Source organism: Rhincodon typus, chromosome 32, assembly GCF_021869965.1.
Source record: "Rhincodon typus isolate 14 chromosome 32, sRhiTyp1.1, whole genome shotgun sequence".
NCBI classification, from domain to species: domain Eukaryota; kingdom Metazoa; phylum Chordata; class Chondrichthyes; order Orectolobiformes; family Rhincodontidae; genus Rhincodon; species Rhincodon typus.
The window spans coordinates 27,961,949-27,989,120 of record NC_063363.1 but is presented as its reverse complement, the minus strand read 5'-3'; the positions used below and the strand labels follow the sequence as shown (position 1 = coordinate 27,989,120).

Below are 27,172 nucleotides of genomic sequence, written 5' to 3'. Positions count from 1 at the left end.
TGTCAATCTGGGATGTTGAGGAAAGTCAGAGTGAAGACCTATTGCATTCTTTGGTTTTGGTTCAGAAGAGACAGACTCCTTGAGGCCCTGGAAAGGAAAGGCAAACTCTTGTTTAGAAATTAAAACAGTAGATAGTTTGAAAAGGTTTAAAGAATAGGAGTTTATGAAATAAATGTTAAATAGTTGGTCATCTTTTGTTTAATTCTTCAGCATTAACAAAAATGCAGTTTAAAACATGAAAACATGAGATTGCTTTTAGGTAATAACTGAGAATTCAAATTTTACTTTGGAAAATGGTCTCCCTTCAGTTCAGATCAATACTGTGATGTTACAGGCTATGGAGAATTAGGTGCAGGGCTAAGTACACCAGCAGGTTAATATTACTGATCTTCTCCAATGAACAAGTGAGAAGCAGAAGAAACAAGAATGCTATTAGTTTCTTTGGTCCCCTGGGGTTCTCAGACTTCTGATCCAGCAATGCTTTCATTTCAAAATTTTCTTTCTTGCTTTAAAATCCTTCCCCTGTGTTTGCCACATTGTTTCTTTATAATCTCTTCTAGCCCTACAGTCTTTCAAGATCTCTGTACTCCTCCAATTCTGATCTCCTGTACACACAGGGTTTCTTTGCTGCGCAATTGATGGTCAAGTTTAGGTGCCCCAGGCTTAAGCTTTGGAATCTACTTCCTAAACATCACTGCCATAGAGTCATAGAGTCACAGAATGTTACAGCACAGAAACAGACCCTTCGGTGCAATCAGTCCGTGTTGACTATAATCCCAAACTAAACTAGTCCCACCTGCCTGTGCTTGGTCCATATCCCACCAAACATTTCATATTGAACATATGGATGATAATGGAATAGTATAGGTTAGATGGGCTTCAGATTGGTTTCACAGGTTGGTGCAACATCGAGGGCCGAAGGGCCTGTACTGCGCTGTAATGTTCTATGTTCTATGTTCTATATTGATGTAGTTATCTAAATATCTTTTAAAAGTTGTAACTGGACTTGCGTCGACCACTTCCTCTTGAAGTTCATTCCACACACGAACCATTCTCTGTGTAAAAGATTTGCCCCTCATGACTTTTCTAAATCATTTTCCTCTCACCTTAAAAATACGCCTTCTAGTCTTGAAATCCCTCACCCTAGGGAAAAGACACCTGCCATTTCCCTTATGTGTACCCCTCATGATTTTGTAAACCTCTATAAGGTCACTTCTCGACCGCGTAACCTCCAGTGAAAAAAGTCCTAACCTATTCAGCCTCTCAAACCCTCCATTCCTGGTAACATCCCGGGAGATGTTTTTGGAGCCCTCTCCAGCTTAATAATATCCTTCCTACAACAGGGAGACCAGAACTGGACACAGTACTGTAGAAGAGGCCTGACCAACATCTTTTTATTTTTATTTGCCTTTTTTATTTCCCTGTTCCCTCCAAGCTGGTCCTTACAACCTGGAGTATTGCGTGCAGTTTTGGTCTTGTTACCAAAGAAAGTATACATTGCCACAGAAAAGGAGCATTGAATGCTCACCAGACTGATTCCTAGGATGCCAGGTTTGCCATATTTGGACAGAATGGGTGAATTGGGCCTGTTTTCATTGGAATTTGGAAGAATGCGAGGGACCTTGTTGATATATATAAAATTCTAACAAGACTGGATACAGGGATGACGTTTCTCTTGCCTGGCAATACCGAAAAGAGGTCACAGTCTCTGGATGCCTGGTAGGCCATTTTGGATTGAGTTGAGGAGAAATATCTTTTCTCAGAGGATGGTGAACCTGTGGAATTCTTTACCATGGAAGTTTGTGGAAGTCAAGACACTTAAAGTATTTAAGCGAGAAATAGGTACATTTTTCGAGGCTAAAGGTTCAAAGGACAGAGAGAATTTTGAGTATGAATTTTGAGATAGGGGATGAACTATTATCATGTAGAATGGTGGAGCAGGTTCAATGGGCACAATGACCTACCCCTGCTCATTTTCTATGCTTCTCAACTGCCTGTTTGACCATTTGTTTTGTCACCTCTATTAAGATCTTTTTGTGCTCATAAAATGAAGCAAGTAGTCATCCCATCACCTTCCCACTCACATCTGACCCATCTCCCACATTAGAGTGGGCAGAGAAGGTATCAGGCAGCCTTTTCTGAAGCCCAGGCTCCCATTCTCAGCCTGCCTCACTGAGGTTTGCAAAGCCAGCCCATCCAAAATTGCAGCCTTACCTTTAAGGTCTAGCATGTCTTCCTTGAGAATTACCCTTAGCCTTAGCAGTGTCCACCACTCAATCCGACTCTGAAACAATTAAGGCTGCTCTCTGCATAATGTTGCTGTGGGGTAGCAGGATTCTTGGGTAAAAAGTCAATGACCAACTTTTTAATGAGTGGGAGCAGTGTGTGCACGTGTGTGTGTGTGTGTGCGCGCGCGTATGTGTGCGCGTATGCTTGCGTGTGTGGAATACACCCCCCACTCCCCACCCAACCATTGTAAAATCGAGCCCAAAGATTTTGTGTCACTATTTGAAATGAGCAGGATGATTTTCTTGGTAATCTGGCCATTATTAACTCTTTGACCAACATCACTTGAACAGATTTTTTGATCATTTACTGCAATTGCTTGCTGTGCACACATTTACTGCCACACCTGTAATCCATAAGTGCTTTAATATCTGTGTGAAATGAAGTGCTTTTGGAAGTTCAAAAGTAAAGGGTACCACACACGTACAAATGTTTTATTTCTTTCCTTACAAGGATGCCATTAGCAACGTAGTGGAATCTGGGTGGATGCAGGCACAAAAGTCAAGAAGATCAACATCCTGGATGGAGCAAGGTGACAGCACTAACACTGTACACACAACCCATTTTTAGGCACCAACATCCCCCATTAACAGCTATACACCTAGCCTGGTGTCATCCACTCCTTTTTCTGTCTCTCTCTTTGGGCTCTATCTCCACATTTCGTTCACTCCTCAGCCCTTCTCCCCACTCTATTTTCTGCATAATAACCAACATTTTCCTAGCTACCATCAATTCTGAGGAAGGGTCACTGGACCTGAAACATTAACTCTGATTTCTCTCCACAGATGCTGCCAGACCTGCTGAACTTTTCCAGCAATTTCTGTTTATGTTCCTGATTTCCAGCATCCACAGTTCTTTCCATTATTATTTACACTAACATTGAATTTCAATATAAGAGAAGCTTGAGGCACAGGTTTAATAAAACCTGCAATTAGCTTCAATTGACACTAAGCTCAGTATTGGGCTTTCTCTGTGAGAGCCTCCTGATTTCCAGCATTGCCCTTTCAGCTGGGAAAGACTGGATCAGCTTTCATTAGTACTCATTCATTTAGACACCGTGTTAATTCTGAACTTGGGTAAATGTCATTGGCCTCACCAAGAACTGCAAGGTGGGAATGCACATTGACAATGCACCTTTTGTGCCTATTTATCAGATGGACGTATTTAACTATTTTTCAAACAGTCAGCATACTTCTTCAATTATTTAGTATTGTATTACCACTCAGTAGCAGCCATTCTATGCCAAATACCATCTTATTTTCTATTTCCAGTCCTCCCTCATTATTCAGTTTTCTTCTTTCTCTCATCGGGGTACAGATTGATTTTAGGGTAGAGTCATGATCACTGACCATAATCTAATATCTTGCCATTTAACTAGTGTCCAAGGCAGCAACTGTTAACTTTTTAATAGGACCTACCACATGGAGGTTAACCTTCAATACTGTGTTAATTCACCATTTCTGGTTGCATTAAGAGGTGAAATCCTGCAGCCCTTATTGACATGTTCTTTCCGATATGGATTAAGACAAGGAGTTTCAGAACTCTGACCCAGCAATGATGGAGGAATATTGATATATGTCAGGTGCTGTGTGACCTGAGAAGGGAACTTTCCTGCCTTTGTTTTTTCTTGAGAGGAGGCAGTTGTGGTCAAAATAACCCTCAATGAAATACTGTGCAGCATCCTTTAGTTTGCACAGCACATCGGGTGGAGGAAATCAACAGTGAGTGAAGTGGTGGGGTCACCAACCAAGCAAATTGTTCTGCCTTGGATGGTGTTGAGCTACTTGTAAGTTGATGCGGCTACACCCATCCAAATGGATGATGGATATTCCAACATGTGCCTGACATGATCCTCATAGATGATGGAGAGTCTTTGACGTGTTTGCAAGTGAGTTTCTCATGCAGATTACCAACATCTGTCCTTCTCTTCAAACTGTGAGGATAATATGACTGGTTTGGATATGCTTCTGAATCAAAGAGGTGATAAAGTTTAAATCATAGAATCCCAAAAGTGTGGAAACAGGCCCTTCGGCCTAACAAGTCTACACTGACCCTTGGAGAATCCCAGCTAGACCCATCCCCCCATAAGCCACCGAAGCTAAACATCCCTGAACACTAAGGGCAATTTTGCATGACCAATCCACCTAGCCTGCATATCTTTGGACCGTGGAAGGAAACCAGAGCACCCGGAGGAAACGCACGCAGACACAGGGAAAATGTGCAAACTCCACACAGACAGTCGCCTGAGGGTGGAATCAAACACGGGTCCCTGGTGCTGTGAGGCAGCAGTGCTAACCACTGAGCCACCATGCCACCCAAAATAATTTTGATTAAACCCAAATAGAGCACCGATGAGCAGGTTACTGATGTATTGTGTTGGATAAGGTAATGGTAATGGATAATGTTCATCTTACATTAGCTCCAGCCATTCTACTCATGTCACATATAGTCTGTTGGTGGAGGAAAAGATTTCTACTCTAGCTATCAGAGAAAGCAGATGTATCTGGTCCAATGCCCTAAAGTCCAAATAACTATGCCGGACCAAGTATAGTTGCACTTATTCTTATCATGCAATAAACCTTCTTGTTATCCAAGAACAGTGCTTCTCCTATAGATACTCTATGGGTGGTGTATCTTCTACCAATAATCATTAGATAGACCCTAGATAAAGGAGGATTGGTGCCTGTAAACTGTTTCAAAAACCCTCACCCAGTCCCACATACTAATAGAGGTGGCAAAAACCACAAGAAACCTGAAATGGTCATCTGGGAAAATATCACATGTAGGTGTTGCGTGATGGTAATACCAATAATTGAATAGTGACAAGGAGAAGGTTAAAAATAAATAGTTTCATTTGTATAGCGTGTCTTATGACCTCAGGACATCTGAAAATCCTTCACATTCCACTAAACAGTTTTGAAATGGAGTCACTACAAAATAGAAAACATGGCAACCAATTTTGCACACAGCAAGGTATCACAAACAACAATGAGATAATTCTGCTTTTGTGATGCTTGTTGTCAGGAAACCGGGGGCACTCATGGCTCATCTTTGAACAGGACCATAGTATTTTATGTCACCCTCAGGCAGCAAATGCAGTCATAGTTTAAATCGGAACTGAAAGACAGTGTGTCCAACTGAGCAATTCTCCATCACTGCTACACTGAACTGTCAGTCTGGATAAGGTGCACCAGAGTGGAAACTGAACCCAAACCTTTTTGACTCAGAGATGAGAGTGCTACAACTGAACTACACTGTAAATGTAAAAAAGCAAATCAATTTGGTGTTTTATATTTCAAACTGCAAGGCAAGTGCAGATCGGTTTTAAGAATGCACAATCCTTTTACATTTCAGACACCTGCTATATCTGAGTGCTCTAAGGATCAATATTTTGAATGTACCTATCACTTGCATTGTCACAACTGCTTTCAATTTTTCTTTAAGCATGTGCCCTAACTTCTAAAGCACTGCATAGCAAAGACACATTCAGTGCCTGCAGGTCCATTTACCAAAGTGGTCTTTCCTCTGTTCACAGACCAGGTGGGATCACTGATTGTAACATGCTAATCGCTGCCTGAATGTAAATTGCTTTGATTTTCACTACTGTATCAAAAATGATTCTGTTTCCTATCAGAAAATTCATTTGCCCTCTAGCTAAGAATCAGTTCTGTCTGGGAACAATTTTTCACAGACAACAGCATGTGTTGCTGCTGATTGAATTATGAGTAATGTTCTTGAGTTAGCAACTTTATGCCAATTGTGTCAATCATCAAATTGGAATTTCTTTGTGACTGAATTTTGCACTTGTTTCGAACTTTGAGTTAAAGGAAATTGTGTAAATCATTATAAGAATTGCTGGCTGCAATTCTTCTCCATTGCTGAAATTTTGAGATTTGAACAGAATAAGCAGGTCAATAACATGAGGCATTATTTGTAGCATCCATTTAATAACGATGCAGTTTGAGGACAAGAACTCAAAGGCGCTTAGGAAGAGGCAGCCGTAAGACTTATCATGGCAATTCTGAATTTGAGTGTAAAATGTAAAACGACATTAAATATTGGTCACTGGCCTATTTATATTGTCCAAACCGAAGAACTTCAAAAATAAACAACAGAGTTGCAGGCAGCAAGTCTTGCACAGTTTCCTTTAATTCCTCATTTCCAGTGAAACGCAAAATTCCAAAATTTAAATAGAAATAACACCAACTTGATAACTCAACCAATGAATCTGAAGTTATCAGCTCAGTATTGACTCAGATGTCTGCCAGACATCTCTCCTGAGCTGACGGCAATGAACTTGAAACCAGGAAATGAAGTGTAATGGCTGATTCACCAATTTTTTGCAATCACGCAGAGTTAAAATTACCGCATCACATTCCTAAGGCATTTATTAGAAAAGATAACTCATAAATCTTGGTATCTGTCTCGCAGTTTTGTTTTTTTTATTTGGTTGTTTAGTTTTGCAAAACTTTTACCAATTTGTTTTATTCATTTTAATTTTTATTGTTAACTGCAGGTTAAATTTTCAGATGTTTATTTGCTTATATATATACAATCTCTGATATGAGTTTACCATTCCATTAAAGGGAATAGGATCAGATCAAAACAAGTATGTAATGGATAAAGTACGGCTAATCCGAAATACACTCTGGAAAGGGACATTCAGAAAACAGATGTCAGTACTTACAGGATAGAATAGAATAACAATTTATTGTCACATGTATTTTTACAAAATATTACAGTGAAAAGTTTATAGGTCGCCATATCATGGTGCCTAAATTAATGATAGAAGTCATAAATAATGAAAAAAAGATAAAAATTTCATCACAGTTCAATTAATGACTCCTGAGTTTGGGGTTTGCTAGAAAACCAAGCCAAAACTACCATGCAGGGTTAGGCTGGGCCGAGACCTCCATGTTGGGCTAAGACCACCCTGCCAAACCACAATAATACGAGACCTCTATACCGGGACTAGATCTCCATGCTGGGCCATTGGACGACCCGGAAACCACTGAAGAAGCAAGGATGAGATCTCCATTCTGGGACTAGATCTTCACGCCAGGCTGCTGCAATACCTAGAAGCCACCGAAGAAGTCCTCCAAGAACCTTTCATACACTACTTTTGCTATTTGATCAGAGCTGAAAAGTTACAGAGATCTCTTCTTGAGGACAAAGTGGAGGGAAAATCAATTGAAGTGCAGTTGGATGACGGATGCCACAGAGCAGTTTCAGGCAAGTGACGTTGGATGTGTGAGGATGAGGCCAGACAGCTGAGTGTGACACACCATGACAGTAGATCTCCTGGCAGGGCTAACTACAAGCAAAAGCAGCAGTAAAATACAGGATACTGAGGCCAGGAGATTGTTAAACTTGTGGGTTGCTCAGTTCTACAAGAATAGCTAAGTGAAAAAAGACAGCTTCTAGATCATTGGGACCAAGATCCACAATTACAATGAAATGATTGATAAAGAAACTACTCCATACACTAAACTGCAATAATAATTAGTTAATCTGTTATGAACAGAACTGACACGTATACATTAGAGAGCTTAGACTTCGACAGTGAAGAACTAAACCACATTGATGAGTAAAGATCCAGGTTCATTCATTCCTAGATCTGTGCTCAGTCAGCTCATCTCATTTGATAAGTAATATAAGGACAGTAGATTTTAAGTCTAATACAATAAACTCTACTGAAAGACTTGCATTTGTATAATGCCTTTCACAATGCCAGGATGCCTCAAAATATTTCACAATCAGTGAAGCTCTTCTAAACAAAAGTTACTGTTGTAAAGGGGATCATAAGAACTGCTGATGCTGGAGTATGAGATAACACAGTGTGGAGCTGGAGGAACACAGCAGGCCAGGCAGCATCAGAGGAGCAGGAAAACTGACGTTTCGGGTTGGGACTCTTCTTCAGAAATGGGGGAGGGGAAAGCAGGCTCTGAAATATATAGAGAGATTGGGGGTCAGACTGTGGAAGGTAGGTGGGATGGCGATATGTGAGTGCAGGTAGGCAATGGTGGGGATTGGTCAGTGAGGTGGGAGGAGCGGATAGGTGGGAGAGAAGATGGACAGGTCAAGGAGGCGGGGATGAGAGGGAGGTTTGGTCACGGGATGAGGCCAGGGGTGGGGAGATTTTGAAGCTAGTAAAGCCCACATTGAGACCATTGGGTTGTAGGCTCCCAAGGCAGAATGTGAGGTGCTGTTCCTCCAGTTTCCGGGTGGCGTCGATGTGACACTGGAGGAGGCCCAGGATGGACATGTCATTCAGAGAATAGGAGGGGGGAGTTGAAGTGGTTCGCGATTGGAAGGTGTTGTCGTTTGTCACGAACTGAGTGCAGGTGTTCCACAATGTGGTTTCCCAGCCTCCGCTTGGTCTCACCAATGTAGAGGAGGTCACATCAGGAGCAGCAGATGCAATAGACCACATTAGCGGATTTGCAGGTGAACATCTGTCTGATGTGAAAGATTTTTTTGGGGCCTGGGATGGAGGTGAGGGGGGAGGAGTAGGGGCAGGTGTAGCACCTCCTGCAGTTGCAGGGAAAAATGCCATAGGGTGGTGGGGCTAGTGGGAAGTGTGGAGCGGACAAGGGAGTCGTGGAGACAGCAGTCCCTACAGAAGGCAGATAAGGGTTGGGAAGGAATTATATCCTTCGTAGTGCGGTCAGATTGCAGGTGGCGGAAGTGGCGGAGAATGATGCATTGAATCCGGAGGTTAATGGGGTGATATGTGAGGACAAGGGGGATTCTGTTTTTGTTTTTATTGCGGGGAGGGGATGTGAGGGCAGAGGTGCGGGAAACGCAAGAGATGCAGTCGAGGGCGTTTTTGACGACCACTGAAGGGGGGAAGTTGCGGTCCTTGAAATACGGGATGTTCGGGAGTGGAATGCCTCATCTTGGGAGCAGATGTGGCGGAGGCAAAGGAATTGGGAGTAGGGGATCACATTCTTGCAGGAAGGTGGGCGAGAGGAGGTATAGACTAGGTAGCTGTGGGAGTCGGTGGGCTAGAAATAGATATCAGTTTCGAGGTGGTCACGAGATGGAGACAGAGAGGTCCAGGAAGGAGAGAGAGGTATCAGAGATGGTCCAGCTGAACTTGAGGTTGGGGTGGAAGGTGTTAGTAAAGTCGATGAACTGTTTAAGCTCCTTGTGGGAGCACCGATAAAGTCATCAATGTAGCGGAGGAAGAGGTGGGGAATGGTGCCAGTGTAGCTGCGGAAGAGGGATTGTTCCACGTATCCTACGAAGAGGCAGGCATAGCTTGTGTCCATGCGGGTTCCCATGGCCACCCCCTTAGTCTGTAGGAAGTGGGAGGAGTTGAAGGAGAAGTTGTTAAGGGTAAGGACGAGTTCAGTTAAGCGGAAAATGTTGTCAGTGGAGGGGGACATTGGCACCTAATACACTGCAACGACTTAGAAGGCAGGTCCTCGCCACCTTCTCAAGGGCACTAAGGATGAGCAATAAATGCTGGCTGAAACTGCAAAATCTACACTCCATGAATGAATAAAAAAGAGGCCAGGTTAAAAGAAAGCTTCAATTCTGAAGGTGATAGATGTTGCCCATTTTACTGTAATTACTTGCCACTGTTTGGAACTCAAACAGTTTGGCTACATTATGGATGAACCTTCCTTGACAGTCATGTCCTTGAGTGGAACATGAACATGAAGCCTCAGGCTCCAAGACAGGGACACTATTCAATACACTGCGAGGCCTCTCAAAACAATTACCCATCAAATCAAAAATACATGACCTTTCACTAATGTTATCAAAGTTATGGAACCTATTGAGAGCTGAGGAACGGAATGGAATTGAGACGCATGTCTTTATCATGACACTAAATTATCAGGAATAGGCCATTCAGCCCTTGAGCTTGCTCTGGCATTTCAGCCAATCATGGTTGATTGACAGCTCAGTTCCACCTATTCATCCCAGCTCCATATCAATTAAACCTTCCCTAACAAAAATATCTCTCAATCACAGAAATTCCATTGTCTCCCAAAACCCAGAACTTTTTACTGGAAAGAATAACAGATTTATAAGACCCTTTGCTTGGAAAAGAACTTCCTGATTTCTATCTTAAACAGCTTCAGTGAAATTTTGAGGTAATATCCTTTCATTCTTCATTTACACTACCATAGGAAATGATTTCTCTGTGCTTATCGTATTGAATCCATTTAATGCTTCAAACACCCCTTTTTTCTTCTCTACTAACATTCCTAGTTTTTCAGCTATGCAAGTCTAGATGGCTTTGAAAATAAACTCAAATTTGTTTTGCATGACACTTTAATAACAAGATCACTGGTCAGCAGTTTCCTCTCTGTAAATTAAGTATATAGATACTGCTTGACAAATTCTACACCGACTGATAACTGAGCTCAAGATATTGATGACACCAATGCTCAGTTGCAGCAATGTGTACCATCTACAAGATGCACTGTAGAAATTCGCCAAAAATCTTAAGATAGCACTTTACAAACTCACAGCTACTTTCACCTAACAGGAGAAGGGCAGTAGATCCATGGGAACAACACCACCTGCAAGGTCCTCTTCAAGCTACTCTTTACCCTGACTTGGAAATATATCACCATTCCTTCAGTGTTACTGATCAAAATCCTGGAATTCCCTCCATAATGGCATTGCAGATTTACCTACAACACAGGGACTGCAGCAGCTCAAGAAGGCAGCTCACCACTGCCTTCTCAAAGGCAACTAGGGATAAACAATACATGCTGACCAGCCAGTGATGCCCATGTCCTACAAGTGAACAAAAAAAACTATCATTGGCATGGTTTAGTAACACCTGGTGAATTCACACATTGAGTCATCTAGGAAGCTTGAATTGCAATGAAACAACTAAACATTGCGTGCACTGTCCTTTTAAATGGCTCCCAAAAGTTCGTTGCTTAGAGAGTTAAATGTTGCTTGACGAGAGGTCAACTCCTATTCACAAAGCAGCGTGTGTTGAGTGTATTAGAATAAATAACATTTTATTGCAATGCCCACAAGCCAGCAAATAGCCTTTCAAAAACACAAATGACAAAGAATTGCACAAGGTCGGAGCAATCAAACCATTCATCCTAATTAAAGTTTTTGTTAATAATCAGTGGTCATTGTCCACAAGATTGATGCGGAACTAATCAAACCGCTTAGCTGGCTCTAGCCAGGAGCAGTTGAGAACAGGCTCCGGAGGATTAATATCTCAGCGGATATGGCATATCCATTTCTGCAACTATTAAATAATTTGCAGTAATTTTCTGAACATTTATCATATTTTTATCAGTTAAAACCCTTTAAAAATGCCTGTCTTAGCTGACCTCATATCCAGGTTGTTCTCCTTGTTTCTGATTTTATTCAGCCCAATTCTCTCACACTTATCTTCAGAGGAAGCTGACTTGTGTATACTTCCATATGGCTAACATCCCTGCAATTGCAATGAAAGACATTGTGTTTACCTAGCTTATTCCACAACCTTAGGACATCCCAAAGTACTTGAAGTATACGTTTGAATGGCAGTCTCTGCTGCATTGTAGAAAATAAGGTAACTAATTGTGCACAGCAAGGAATGACAAACAACGACATTATAATGACCAGATCATTTATTTTCTTCTCAATGATACTAATTGGGAAGTATGTGTTGACCAGGACACCTAGGAGTTAGAAACTTTACAGCCTGGAGATAAAAGTCACTGAGGATTTATGCTCCTGATCCTATTGGAAAAAGTGTGTGTGTGTGTTGGTTGTGTGTATGTGTGTGCTGGTTGTGTGTGTGTGTGTGTGTGCGCGCGTGTGTGTGCGTGTGTGTTGGTTATGTATTGGACTTGTGTTGGCCATGATGCCGCCCCTGGTTAAACAGCTGATCAACACTAAGCACTGTTCCACTTCCAACATGGTTCGTGTCCCTGAGAGGTGTTGGAACTTCAGTATCAAATAGTGCCCTCAGTGTAGCAGAAAGAATCAGCGAATAACAAAAAATAAATACGCTAGTGTTTTATCTCTGCTTTTATCATTATTACCAAATTAATATATAAATAAATTGCACTTTAAAAAGATATGCCTATTACTTATTCTTTTGTTTTGAAGTGCATTGTGGTGATTTCACAAATATGCTTAAATAATGACCTCACACACTTGGTGTCAAGATAGAAAATTATAAAGGTCTCCAACTCTTCTCCAGGGTTAAAGGTTGGTCAGATATAGTGACATCTTTTTCTTACCCTTGAAATGACAGCCATTCTGTTTGTCGTTAGTAAAAGATCAGCTGTTTTGATATTACACATTCTCTCATTAAGATGCACCCATTACCCATCACACTAATGAGGGACTGTGTAATGTAAAGTCTGTTAAGCAGTCTATGTGTATTTGTGTGTGTGCGATACGAGGTGATAGAGAATTACTTCAGTGTCTCCTGCCTATCCAGCACCTGATCATTGCTGACTCTGGGGAAGGCGACTCAAGGTGCAGTGCAGCCTTCTGGGATAGGCCTCAGCTGGGCCTGAACTTGGTAAGGAGGCCCGCGGAGAGAGTTTGGCAGTCGGCATCTCCCTGATAGATAGATAGCCGTAAAAAGCCAATCGTTGTGGTCATTGCTTGAGTTTTCAGGATGGGAATTGTCTGCCCCCAGGGAGAAAATGAGACACTGTTTACCCAATCAAACTGATCCTAACTGCTCCTGAGAGGGTAATGGTTTTGGACTGAGGCCAATGAAGATGAAAGTGTGTGTAAATTCTCTCTGCTGTCACTGACAGGAGGAATTAGAGATACTCTGTGAATTTCTATGGATGAGTAAAAGCAAAGAACAGAGATCCTAGCTGGGATCTCAACATTCCTTCTTTCAAGATGAACAGTTGAGGGGATAGTTACTAACCCTGCACCAATCCCTCGTGATTATACTAAAAAGCTTGTCTGTTCCACACAACACCAGCTGCTGTAAAGTTACATTTGGACTCTGTCCTTCTTTATTGGTCATTAATATGCAGCATGATTGCAGAACAAAAAAATGGTTTGACATTACAAGTTTTCATTCGAACTGTGGCAACTTTAGACATTTGGCTTACTTAAAGAAAAAATGTGTTAACCAAAAAACATATTAATAGCAAAAGTTTTGTAAGATACTTATTTTCTCAACAAATTTTATCAAAAAGTAATCATAAGAGAAATTTGACTATGACCCATTCCGGTCTCTGGTATCCAATCTAACATTAAACTATCTCTCAACTTACAGGTACAAATTCAAGTTTTTTTTAAAAAAATTAATTATTTTGCACAATTCTAAATAATAGGATAATTCTTGTTGATCAGAAAATGTTCCTGACAACACTGTTTTTTGATTGTGTTTGCTGACACATCCTTCTTGGCTGACTGACAAACTGAGAGATTTCGATTAAAAAATAGTTTCTAACATTTGGTATTAAATAGCATTAACTTAATGTTGCAAAGAATTCATGCCTGAACAGATTAATTTTTAACTTGAGCAGTTGCTGTGACATGTAATGTCCTCCAAAGACTGCAGTGGAAGCAGAATCTATAACCATCAAAAAGGAAATAGACAGTCACATGAGTTTTAGTGAGGAGAGGGTTAATTCATCGTGATTTTTCAGATCAAACAAGAAACTTCAGAAGGCTGCCGTATTTTTAAAATAGGGATCTGACAATAAGCATAAGAAACATTATTGTTTTTATGAATCTAATCACTCAAATAGGTAAATTTTTAAAAAAATTCTAAAGGTCAGAAAATTTAAAATGTAAAGTTCAAGTGTTGGGCATGTGGTGCTAGGCTATCAGTAACTTTGCTACTATAAGCTGCAATATCCCAGTGAACATACACAAAGCATACCCCAATTTACTGCTTAATGACTGGTCAGATAGTGAATCTGGACAGCTCTGGAAGGTTATCCATTGTTTCTGTGTTGTGTCAAGTGATCTAAGGAATGTTGCCTCCATGGGATTATTTTGAACAAACTGAATACCCTTCCCAGAAAATGGACCAAGCCCCATTGCCTGTCAATTGTAAAATCTGCTTGACAGAAACAAACAAACAGGATAATGATCAGATGGGCTCTACAACAGGCAGTCACTCCACTCCACAAGCAACAATGACAACTTGGATTGGTATAGTGCCTTTAATGTAACAAACAGTCTCAAGGCAATTCATGGAAGCTGTAAGAAAGCAGAATTTGTCACTGAGCCCCGTAAGGTGATGGCTAAAAGTTTTGTCAAAAAAGGTAAAGTTTTAAGGAGCATCCTAAATGAAGAAAAGAAGGCAGGTAGGGCGGCAGGGAGGTTTAAAGATGGAATTTGAAAGCTGAGGACCTCGACAGCTGAAAACAAAGCTACCAACCTTTGTTTTTCAGGAGTTTCTTTTATTACAACAGTAAACTTCAAAGGTACTTAATTGGCTGGAGAGTGCTTTTAAATGTTCTGAGATCACTAAAAGCATTGTATCAGTGTAAGTTCTTTCACTTTTCAATAAATCCAGTGAAATATAGACAGGCTGATTTTTGGAGGTCATTGTGCCATGCTGAAAGGACAGTATGTGGCTGATTTCCAAACATCTGTGATCCATGGGCAAGATTCCTGCAATTGCAATGTGAACTCTGAAAATCTTCCCTCAAAGGAATTTCTTCTTTATATATTTACGTGTTCTCTGGAAAAGTAAGATAGATGTTGACTTTTGTGCAATAGTGTGAAATAGACAAGAGTGCTCTTCTGCTCATTGATGTCCATGAAATTAATGGTTTACTAACATTGATTTTATACAATTGCACAGTCACAATTTACCCAAGTAATATTCAGGAATCTTCACTTTATTTCGAAATACTACAACACAGAGTAAATCTTTCCCTTCTCCTACCTAGAGTACAAACAGGAGGGGATCAGTTAGCTCATTTGCCTGGATGGCTGGCTTGTGATGCAAACAGCATGAGTTCAATTCCCACACTGTCTGAGGTTACCATGAAGGAGTCTCCTCCTCAACTGAGGTGTGATGATCTTTAAACCAACACTGGTTGTGTCTCTCTTTCTCTAATGAAAGAGAAGGATTATGGTGACTTTACAACTGTGAATATTAGATGTGCTTGCTTTTAACAAATAAACAATATCAATTAATGTAAAAGAATTTATAAAGCACTAAAAATAAAATATCCCTACTGACTTCATTCAGTATTAATATATTTAATAAATCCAGGTTCATGGTAGTTTTTCTGCCAGTTTTGAAGAAGTTCATCTGACAGAAAAGCTGATTGTAATATTACAGTCAGTCCACCCTGTGTGCTTGGTATTTCAGCAAGGATCCTTGCCACTAGTTTATGGTTTTGCATCATGTCACACTTCTTATAAGTTAGGTCTCTATGAAAATAACAGTAAGGAATAAATTGACACACAGTCGTAACCGCCATCATAAAATCTTTTACTTTATATCTTTATTATTAATTTTATCGTCTCTCACTGTGAAATATGAGAGAGGCTGTTATCGGGGTCACTGGTTTATGATGATTAAATAACTCAAATTCTGTTATCATTGCAGGGGATTCCAGGATTTGCACAGGGCTTTTTCAGGATCACATTCTCTTATTCTGTCTGCCATTACTGCAGAAGAAAAATAGTCTAGCTACCTTTTTCATTATCAAAGTGAGCAGAAAATAAGAGAACGTTCATAAAATCTTCAAGCATCACAGAAGGAGGCCATTCAACACCATTATGCTGGCTTTCTAAAAGAGTTATTCAATTAATCCCACAATACAGCCTTTTCTTAATAGCCCTGTAATCTTTGCATTTTGGTAATGCAAACAAAGACAGGACTTACACAATTAATGGTAGGGCCCTGGGTAGTGTTATAGAACAGAGAGACCTAGGGGCACAGGTAAACAATTCTTTGAAATTTGCGTCATAGGTATACAGGATAGTTAAGAAGTCTTCTTAGCATGCTTACCTTCCTTGCTCAGACCTTTCAATATAAGAGTTGGAACATCATGTTGAGGTTGTATAGGACATTGGTGAGGCCTCTTTTGGAGTACCATGTGCAGTTCTGATTGCCCTGTTATTGGCAGGATATTATTAAGCTGGAGAGAGTTCAGAAAAAATTACCAGCATATTGTCGGGAATGGAGTGTTTGAAATAAAAGAAAAGACCGGAAAGACTGGGAATTTTTTCACTGGAGCGTAGGAGGTTGAGGGGGTGATCTTATTGAGATTTGTAAAGTCATGAGGGGCAGAGATAAAGTGAATGACAAGGGCCTTTTCCCTATGGTGGGGGAGTTCAAAACAAAGGGGCACATTTTTAAGGTGAGAGGGGAAAGATTTAAAAAGAACTAGGGGGAACTTATACACAGAGAGTGGTTCATGTGTGAGATGAACTGTCAGAGGAAGTGGTGGATGCAGGTATAATTACAAAGTTTAAAACACATTTGGATAAGATCTTGAATAGGAAAGATTTGGAGAGATATGGGCCAAGCACAGGCAGGCGAGACTAGTTTAGTTTGGCAACATGGTCAGCATGGACTAGTTGGACTGAAGGGTCTGTTTCCATGCTGTATGATTCTATGACTCTATGACTGGGCAGATCCAATACTTTTTCAGAAGTTGCTTCCACAATACTTTCAAGGAGTGCCTTCCACTGACAAAATTTTGGGTAACTTGTTAAAGCTTCAGTCCCATCCTCTCTCCCAGCATTCTTCCCTCCATTTCCCTCCAAGTCCCAGCTGCAGTTATCATCCCTTAGGTACCTTATTGTTCCTGACCATTTTAGATAGGTACTTTTCAGCCTTCAGCACTCCTCTTCTTCCCCCTCCACAGCTCACAGAGTCAGTCTCTCCCAATTTAGTACATATTGAACTCTATAATTGCAGCTACTGCTTCTTTGAGAATCAAATCTGCCATGTTTTCAAATATCAGCTCTGCCAGCATTGTGTCTGTTGTGGTCATGTCCACTGAACCATCTGGGATGTCTTGGGTAGATTTACAGCCACCAATCCTTCTTATTTGTATAGTCAGAGTTATTGATACCAAGTGGGAAAAGATGCTCAATCTTGATAAACAGTATCTCATAATACCTAACAGCTAGTTACATTACATCTGAAGAAATGAGATATTTTGGTAAGACCTCAGGTTATAATTAAAAGGAAATACACATCATTGCTACACAATATTGAGAAACAGTCATTTATTTTCTGATGGGCAGAACTTATCTCATTGATGTTATTTAACCCCTTTACAGCAATTTGATAGTTTATGAAGCAGGCAGAATCTTGGCACAAGGGGAAGATTGGCATTAATGTGCCCAAGTCAGAACATGGCACAGAAGGGCAGCAACTAAATGAAGAATGAAAGAGGGAAGGATATGTCCTTTAGAAATACAGGAAGAGAGGTAAAAGTGAAACCAAGGGGAAATAAGCAGGGAATGCACTGATTATGTCTAGTTATGTGGGAATGGGAACATGCTGGCGCAGTCACAGCAATCTGGGCAAAAGAAGGAAGCCAGTGTGAAAGAAACCAGCTTGAACAACTGAGCTAGTCTTACAGAAAGATGGGGCATGGAAGAACAAAGCACTGTGCTTTTGGTCAGAACAATCATTCCAAATTTAGACAATGTGAATAGCAGTGTTATGACAATTTCAGGAAGTTGACTAGACAAATTTGAACAGGAAGGTTTAGGAGTGGGAAGGTGACAACATAGTTGAGGACATTATAAGAGCTAAAATGTGAATGAGAATGAAAAGGATGGCAAAAGGTCTTTGAAGAGAGGGTTGATGAATTTGGTTTTTAGAGTAGACAAAAAGTGCCTGAAAGAAGTGAACTATTTAGCATGTCACTTGGCATAGATACTAGGAATGACAGTTGAGTGAATATGGTGTGGAAGGGAGCTCAAAGAGGTATCATGGAAATGGTGAGATTGGAGAAGTTGGATGCATCTTCCACAAGTTCATGATATGCTGGACTAGCCAGAAGATCATGCTTGTGGCTCATATTTGTGTTTAATTAGTCACTATCACTGAATGAAGCAGTATAAACAAGGGGGAAGAATAATATCCACAAAAAAAATTAGGACAACTGCCAGCACTCTGGACACGTGCATACTCCAATAGCGAAAATGTTTAAACAAAACAGCATGACAAATGTTAGAGACAAAAAAAAACTGCAGATGCTGGAATCCAAGGTAGACAACCAGGGGCTGGAAGAACACAGCAAGCCAGGCAGCATCTGGAGGAAAGGAGAAGTCAGCATTTTACCCTTCTGTAGTCCTGAAGAAGGGTAATTTCCAAAATGTTGACTTCTTCTTTCCTCCAGATGCTTCCTGGCTTGCTGTGTTCTTCCAGTACAACAAATGAATGTTTTTGCTTACTCTAATCTCCACTGCTCACTTGTGCACATAGACACACACATATATAAACACACACGCATACACACACATAGAGACACACACACAGACATGGATGCACATACATAGCTACACACATAAACATACACATCCACCTCATTTATTGGTGTCTAAATGCTTAAAATTTCCAACATGTTGATTACCATGTCGGTCTCAGTACTGCACCAGAATCAGCTTCAAGACCGAAACCCTAGGCTATGTTTTTTGATGACCATTGTGAAATATTCCCCCATCAATGTTTTTACCGCCAGTTCTGCATAAGCAGAAACCCTGATCTCAAACAAAATGCCTTCTACTGCAAATACAAAGGGAAGAAGAAATCTGAAATGTAAACATCTGAATGAAAATTGTAATTTCTTCCAAACACACAGCAAGCCAGTTAGCACCTTTGAGGGGAAAATGAGGTTATGGTGTTGATTAAGGCTTCCCAAAGTGGGAGTTGGGACCTGAAGTGGGATCGTGAGTTGAAATTTTGTGACCACCAGTTTGGTGACCACGATAGCTGCGGAGATGTAATAGCTGTTCTCCCATTTCAGGCTCCTACACCCATAACCCCACTACTTCACTCTTACAGCTTTCATTGAGAGGGGTCATGAACATTCTGAAGTCCTGATATGGGGTCCCTGTGGGTAAAGGTTTGGTAGCATTTGAGTAAATTTGCCCAAGGAAGGGCCTAAAACTTTAACCCAGCTTTTCTCAAGGGTGCTTTGAGCATTTGGATGTCTTGGCATCTAGTCAGTGTTTTATCTCTCATACAGGAGGTTTAATTCTTTGTATTCTGATTTGTTCCTACTTCACTGCTGTGAAAGAAATGCGTTTGATAATCATTATCGCGGATCACAACATTATTTAATGATATATAAAATGATTCTGCTCACAACTATGTGGTGATCTTCAACTTGCTCCTGGAGGCTCCAAATTTTGAGGTAACACTTTTCCAGGGCCCCTGACTTCAATCAGAAGCTCCAGCTTTTCTTATCTTCCCTGTGTTTCGGGTGAAGTGCTTCAGATTATTGACCATTGATTCCTTGGGTTCAATACCACTGTGAAGTGCAGCTGTCAAGTTTGGTGCTGATCCTGCCACATCTGGGGTTTGTGGACCTTACTTGGTTCAGGCCCAGCTGAGACCTATCCCAGGAGGCTTGTGCTTCAGGGTTTCACTTCAGATTGGCCTCCCTAGAGGTGTGATGGAGAGTTAGAAAGGCAGCAGATAGCAAAATAATTCTCTATCACAGATAGGAATACATATAAAATATATAGTCATGTGTGTATCTATATACAAGTGTGTATATTTATATATGAATATATATAAACACACATATAAATACATGCCTAATCCACAACATATACAAAAGTATACACTGCATGAACTTTCTGCCTAACAAACCGTGCAGGGTTTCATTAGCTGCTGAATAGTACGGATTTCCTGAAGTACAGATTTGGTAAATTTCCCACAAAAGGCAACATGGGTTTTTTTTTATTCGCTCATGGGATATGGGTATTGCTGGCTGTCCTTAGTTGCCCTTAGGATATGGCAAGGTCAGAATTTAATACCCATCCGAAATTTCCATTGCAATGGTAAACTGCTGCAGTTGGAGTGATGAAGATGTTCCCACTTTGCTGTTAGGCAGGGAGTTGCAATAGTGATAAAGGAATGGTGATAGTTTTCATATCTGGCCAATGTATGATATGGAGAGTAAAAGGAAATGGTGGTCTTTCCCTATGCTTGCTGCTCTTATTCTTTCAGGTGGAGAATGCAGGTTTGGGAAGTGTTGAGAAGCCTTGGCAAGCTGTTGCAGAGTGTCACTGAAGTCATAATGTGTTGATGGTTGAGGGAGTGTATCTGTAATAAACTAAATGCGTGCCAACCATATAGGCATCTTTCTCCTGTAATGGTGTCAAGCTACTTAAATGTCACTTTAATGATCTCAAAAATGCAGCAAAATGAAACCTCATCCTGGTCTCTCGTACTCTCCTTTACACAGACTCAAATGCTGAGAAATTCCTGATGCACGGACATTGTGTGCACAGGTGCCCAGTTTGTGGACTGGACCAGGTTGCAACTTGGAGCTGCTCTATTAGCACTTTACACATTTTGAGCTTATCTGGATTCTCCCAGCATCCTTGCCGTGCCTTACTTTTTTGCACTTTGCCCCCTCAGCCAGAGTAACCAGACTCACAGTACTTCTGTCTTGTCTTGCCTTTTAGTGCAAGACACAAAGCCAGACAGCTGAACATGGTTGTCAGCAGTGTCCAGTCAAGGGAGCGGACATGTTGCTGTACAGCAATGTGCTGTGTCAACCTCACACCTGCACCAAGTGCGAGAAGCTTACATGACAAACCCACTGCATGTGCTATAACTAAATAGCCACATTGAAAGTTGAAGAGGAGTTGTCCTCCGTCAAGTCAAGGGAGAAACCCTTCAGTCAGGAATTCCTGGCTTACTCTTTCAAGGGCAGCCTCCAACATCAGTCCAGGGACTTGTTACAGTCAATCAACCACCCAGAGTGGTTAGGATCAGGATCCTCTCCTTGTCGAAGGTGAGGAGCTGAATGTTAGTTATTCTACTATCTGTCTTGGCACTTTCTGCCATTTTCACCTGCACTGAGAGTGAATGTGGGATTGAATAGATTGACACAGTTGCTAATGCTGATGCAAGTGGGAAAACGTGCTGAAGTGGCTCAAGTAAGTGAGTAGGCAGAGAAGAGGCCATTCAGGGATAGTAGTGTGGAGGGTTGGAGTAGGTGACAGTGAGTGAAGGAAGATGATGCATGCAATAGTGAGAGTGGTACAGCATGAACCTTGGTGGGAGGTAGGTGCAGAAGCAGAGCTAAAATGATAGCACTTGACCTAATGGTACTGTATAGGTCACTAACTTCCTTCCTACACTTCTCCAAATGGCTAAGACCACTAACCTGAGTGGAAACATTGGAACAAACTGGCAGGGTCTGCTGTTGTAGCTTCCTCTGATGGTCATAGAGTCATACAGCACAGAAACAGACCCTTCATTCCAATCAATCCACACTGACCATTATCCCAAACTAAACTAGTCCCACGTGGTCCTGAGTGAAGAAGGCAGCTCTCTCTGTACCACCCCTCCAGCAGGTTCTCTCGGTCCCTCTCCAAAAGCACCAACTTTCTCATCTCTGCCATGTCTGGGGCAAGTATCAACCATGTAGGGCAGCTCAGGACTGCCAACACCTGACCAAGTACAAAACAGCCTTTTAAAGATGGCAACAATACTATGGATGCAAGGGCAAACCAGGGTATCCTGGCAGTGGCGAGTTTCTCCTGCTACAGTGAGCGGAATAAATGGGCTCACATTATATGAGAGGGTTGACATGGGAGTGTGTTAGGTAGCTAATGAAATGGTGGCTCAGTGGTTAGCACTGCTGCCTCACAGCGCCAGGGACTTGGGTTCGATTCCACCCTTGGGTAACTGTCTGTGTGGAGTTTGCACATTCTCCCCGTGTCTGTGTGAGTTTCCTCCGGGTGCTCCGGTTTCCTCCCACAGTCCAAAGATGTGCAGGCTAGGTGGATTGGCCATGCTAAATTGCCTGTAGCGTCCAGGGATGTGTAGATTAGGGGAATGGGTCTGGGTGGGATGCTTTCAGTGTCGGTGTGGACTCGTCGGGCCGAAGGGCCTGTTTCCACACTGTAGGGATTCTATGATGATGATTTCTATGAAAACTCACAATGTCTCGCACAGAGAAACCCTCGGCAAAATCAACAAAAATGATATTTTGTCAAAACATCTAAGATGCGGCCCCATGTCTTCCCTATGACTATAGGATAACTACAACTTAGAAATAGGCCATTTGGCTCTATGCAAGGGAACCCCATCCTATTCCCATAGCCATTGAATTTGTTTCTATTCTGAAAATAATCCAATTCTCTTTGAAAGCTGTGATTAAATCCATCTTCACAACATTCACAAGTAGTGCATTTCAGATACCACACACCTGCAGTTAAAAGATTTCTTTCTTAAATCACAGTTAGAAAGATTAGAATGTTTCACCTTCAGTTCTTTTGCCATTGCATAGAATGGGCTGAAGGGCTAAACTTGTTGATGATATTCGACAGCAGCATGACCTTGAATGAGTCCTGTGAGCGTTCCTGTTGAAGCCAGCACAATCAACATGTTTTTCTGTAGTTGCTTTTTGTGCCTGGCTGTTTGTTACACCGTAGAAGAGAGAAAGTTTCGTTCTAAGTCGCTGGACTTGACCTCAGACCGGGATCGCGAATGGTGCCAGGAACAACCTCAGCCTCTAGATCAGCCATCGATTGAGGGATCCCTGGCGGGCAGAAGGGCGTGAGGCTTATTATTGTTTTTAACCTCTTTTTTCTTTTTATTTACTTAATAAATGTTCCTTTCTTTTCTCGTCTTTTATTATTACTCAATAAATGTTAGTATTTAAGTAAATTGCTGTTGTCGAGCCTTCTCTTAACCACATTTAACCGAATCCGAAAAGAACTGCTTGGATACACTCTGTGATCCAAGATAGCCATTCACTTAAAATTGATTCCTCTGGTTCTTGACTCTTCTGTCAATGGAAACTGTTTCTCCCTATCTAGCTCCAATTTCTCATGATTTTGAACAACTTCACCAAAACTGCTCTCAACCCTTTCTTCGCTAGGGAGGAGTTTCATCAATGTTTCATGTAACTGCAATCCTTCATCCTGAAAATCTACCTTGGAAATCTGCATCCTCATTAAAGCCTTCACATTCTTCATCAAATATGATAGCAAGAAGACAAAATTCTATTGAACTGGTATTGAATAAAGTTTCTCCATAACTTTCTTGTTTTTGTACTTTTTCACTTGTATTTGTAAAGGATCACATATGCCTTATTCACACCATCTCAGCCTGCCTTAATGCCTTCAATGGCTTGTATATACTTCTAAGCATCAGGTTCTCATTGAAAGAGGGTGATTCTCAACCTTGGGAGTTCCTTGGGAGCAGAATGCTTGCAGAGTCTCAGCCAAGAGAATTCTGATTTTCAGTATCAATGGTAGTTATGTTAGAAACTGAAAGTGCTGTTGTGCTTTAAAGCAGAGGTCGACCCCCCCCCCCCCCCCCCCCCCCACCGCCTCCCCCCGCCCCCACCACCACCGATAACTAAAAATGAAACACCCAGGGAGGCTCACCTCACCAAATAACCTGTTAAAAGACATGTGAAAAGTAGTATAACCTGTTTCTCACCCTCAAGCTGTTGTTGAGGAGTAGTTAAATGAAATGAACTCCATTACTCATTCTATAATCAACAAGTAACAATTTATTTGTCTAACAGTGAACAAATTAACTGAACTGTTAACAAACCGAACAATTCCCCCTTAACTACTAACTATTCCTGAATAAAACAAAATTCTAATAGTACACTGTTCCAATAAATACAAGTCCCACTTATATAAACCAAAATAATAAAAAAAACTTCCCAAATGTTCTGTGCCTTCTCTACCGATCTTCAGTCAGGAACACCTTTCTCCGTCAAATTCTTGTGTCAGGAATATTAGCTAAGAGTGCAGCTGTACCTTTAGTTAGATGATAGTTACTCTGAGAGCTTAGAGAATTCTGTGAGAGTCAGTGATTTTCTCTTTAGAGCTGATGGTTGTTAACTCAATTGGATGGCAGTTGCTTTCACCCGATTTTCCAAATTTCCAAACTTTTTATATCCTTGATGACATATCAATTTCTTACAATAGGATTGGTCCTATGTTGTCAAAACCATCAGATTTAAATGTAATTGATTTTTAGTCTGTAAGTGCCTGGTTTAAATTAATTGGCTGATATTCAAACTGGTTGCCTTGCTAACAAAACAAAACAGCTGCCTGAATTGCTAACCATAGAGCCTTTGATACAAATATTTCAAATTCAAGAGCTCTCTTCGTAACTGCAGCCCACAAGCTGCCCATAGACTTTTTAAAAAATCTCTAAGCACAGAAGTCATCTTTCAAAGGAGCCATGCACTCTTTGCCTCCTATCATTTTATGAACATCAAATTGTAACATCCTGCCTTCCAATACACAAGTACTCTACCCAACTTTGCAACAGGAGAAACTCAGCAGGTCTGGTTGCAACTGTAAAAAAAAGAACAAAAGAAAGAAAAACTGAGTGAATAGTGTTGTTATTGTAATATTATAGTTATGATAGTATGAGATATGTCTGAGGCCAATCTTATTTTCACCCCATACGCATAAGCAACATATGCACATGCAATTCATAGACTGCCCCTATAAGCATACAGAAAAGACCACATGAAACTCTTTCAAAGGCAAGCAGGAGGGCTCTCCCTGGTGTCCTGGCTATTATTAGCCCTCAAAGAAAATCTGTAAAAGCAGATAATCTGGTCATTTATGTTGCTGCTGTGATGGGGTCTTGCTGTGTGCATATTGGCTGTCGCAATTCCCTCCATAGCAACAGCAAGCACACTTAGGGAGTGTTTTGAGATATCCTGGCTTATGAAAGGTGCTACATAAATGCAAGTTATTTCTCTCTGCGAACATTCTAGCCAATCTGGTGTCTTATTGCTTTACCAGTAGCTTTGAAGTCTAACAGGTTGTGAAGGTGCTGAACACTTTAAAAATCCATCAATTCATGTGTGGTGCTGCCTTGACAGAATTTCTTCATTGTTTGCCAGGTTGCAGGTGGGGCATGTTGGTCTTCTGAAGGGTAGCCTTCAGTGGTAAACAGTTCATGGCTCCTTTGGCCTGTGTATTGAAGGCACAGCTTGCATTCCTCATGGGCACTGCCATTGCATTGCCGTGCTGTGTGTACTTGCTGCCTTTGACATTCCTATTGCCAGCAAAATTAACTTCCCTTGTGGCAGCTCCTTGAAGAATTGCGGTGGCACCCCTTCTCCTGTAAGTTTCCATTCTGTAAACCTCCTGCAGCCAACTACATCCAGGCTGGGAACACATCACAGACTTATAATGCAGCCAAAGATCCGATGCAATCAAATAATCCTAATGTGTGGATGTACAGCTTTCAGCTATCTGATCTCACAGTTTATGCTCCAAGGCTTCAAAATTTACAGCTCTCGGATGCTCCAAATCACTCATGTTTCTGAGCAAACACACATGCAGAAGGCACATATACTAACCATGATGTACATACACACATACGCTGCATGAGTCCATACAAACCAAAATGTGCCTTATTTATTCACGTGCACTCAAAATACAGACACATTGCACACCATTCGTGTACGCGTGATTCATGTATGTACACTAATTTACTATGAAGACTGCTTACACATGTGTCACATTGCTTTTAGTTGAAAGATTCAAAGTGATAATACAATATCAGAAACAGACAAAAAGGGATTCTTGCCCTTAAGTACGAATTAGCCCTGGGCTGTGTTCTAAATCTAATCAGTATTACATCCTTTTTAAAAAAAAAGCTTTATACCATTCTATTCACTTTCTGCAATGGGTATAAGCTCCTGCAACTTTATAAAAGCTGAAAGAGCCAAGATGAATCAGGTTGTTGCGGCCATCTGGCTACAGGAAGCTTAGCTTATTAAGCAAGAAATGTTCATGTCTTCCCAACTCAAGATGGAATGTTTCTGATCCAGAAGGCTGTGTAACCAGCTGAGAGTTGATGGAACACATCCCAGTCTGGCTGCTGGGTTTGAGAGACAGCACTGAGACCCGAACGAGTAACCATCTGGTGGGGAAGCCTGCTCCTTTCTGCTTCTGACACCGCACTGCTGGGCTATAGTCCTTTTTATTTCTCTCTGAAGGCCTCTTTGGCTCCCTGGACAGGGCAGATGGGATTGTGGATTTTTCCATAAACACTGCTGTCAATGTTACTCACTGCGTGAGACTGGCAGTGTCAATTTCTACTGAGTGGCACCTAGTGGCAGGCATTGGCATCTAATTGACAGGGAGCTCTTGTTACTTAATTGCAAAATCACTTGTACTTGAAATAAGCTTAACGCTTTTACCAGGTCAAAAATTTTAAGCATGTATGATATACTGGCAGGGTGTGGAAAAGGTGTGAGTCAGGCTTTAGTGCTGAGAATTTTGCTTCACTGACAATGAAATCACTGCAGAAATTTTAATTACCTCAATGTCTGATGCTTCCACAGTCTGAAACAGAAAAAAAAGGAAGAAAACGTGTGAACTATTTGTTTTGAAGAGGTAAGGCTTCTGGCCCGTATCTTCTTCTACCTGTTCAAGGAGTGAATGTAAATAATCAGAGATCACTGACCTCACCACAAATGGCAAGGTCAACTCTTCACTCAAGTTCTGCTCAGCTGTGCCGTGAAAAAAAAATTTCCAGCATTGTGGAATTGGATCTTTTGGTGCAGTTAATCTCTGCATGTATCTTCCATTATGTCTTTCTTGTTCTTTTTCTGTATGTCCACCTTGAAGTTTACCTTTCAAAGACTTCACATTTCCTCTTTCTGCATTTTCTCTTCTCTTTCTTTCAACTAAGACTCCCCCATTCCGATCTTGTCCTGCTGGGGAAATAAGAGAGGGGGAGAAATATAAGCATAACCTAGATCCA

General features: G+C 41.1%; 1 long non-coding RNA gene across 2 annotated transcripts; it reads right to left on the bottom strand.

Moving 5' to 3' along the window:
• On the bottom strand, positions 1 to 27,121 carry LOC125486721. 2 transcript variants are annotated; one of them, XR_007265357.1, is made up of 4 exons: positions 26,728 to 27,121; positions 22,679 to 22,955; positions 19,539 to 19,836; positions 1 to 87 (listed from the first exon to the last, which is right to left on the bottom strand). It is a non-coding gene; the product is annotated as an uncharacterized LOC125486721 (long non-coding RNA). The 2 variants fall into 2 exon arrangements; XR_007265356.1 differs by lacking the exon at positions 1 to 87 and adding an exon at positions 14,034 to 14,932.
• Between the last annotated feature and the right edge of the window lie 51 nt (positions 27,122 to 27,172).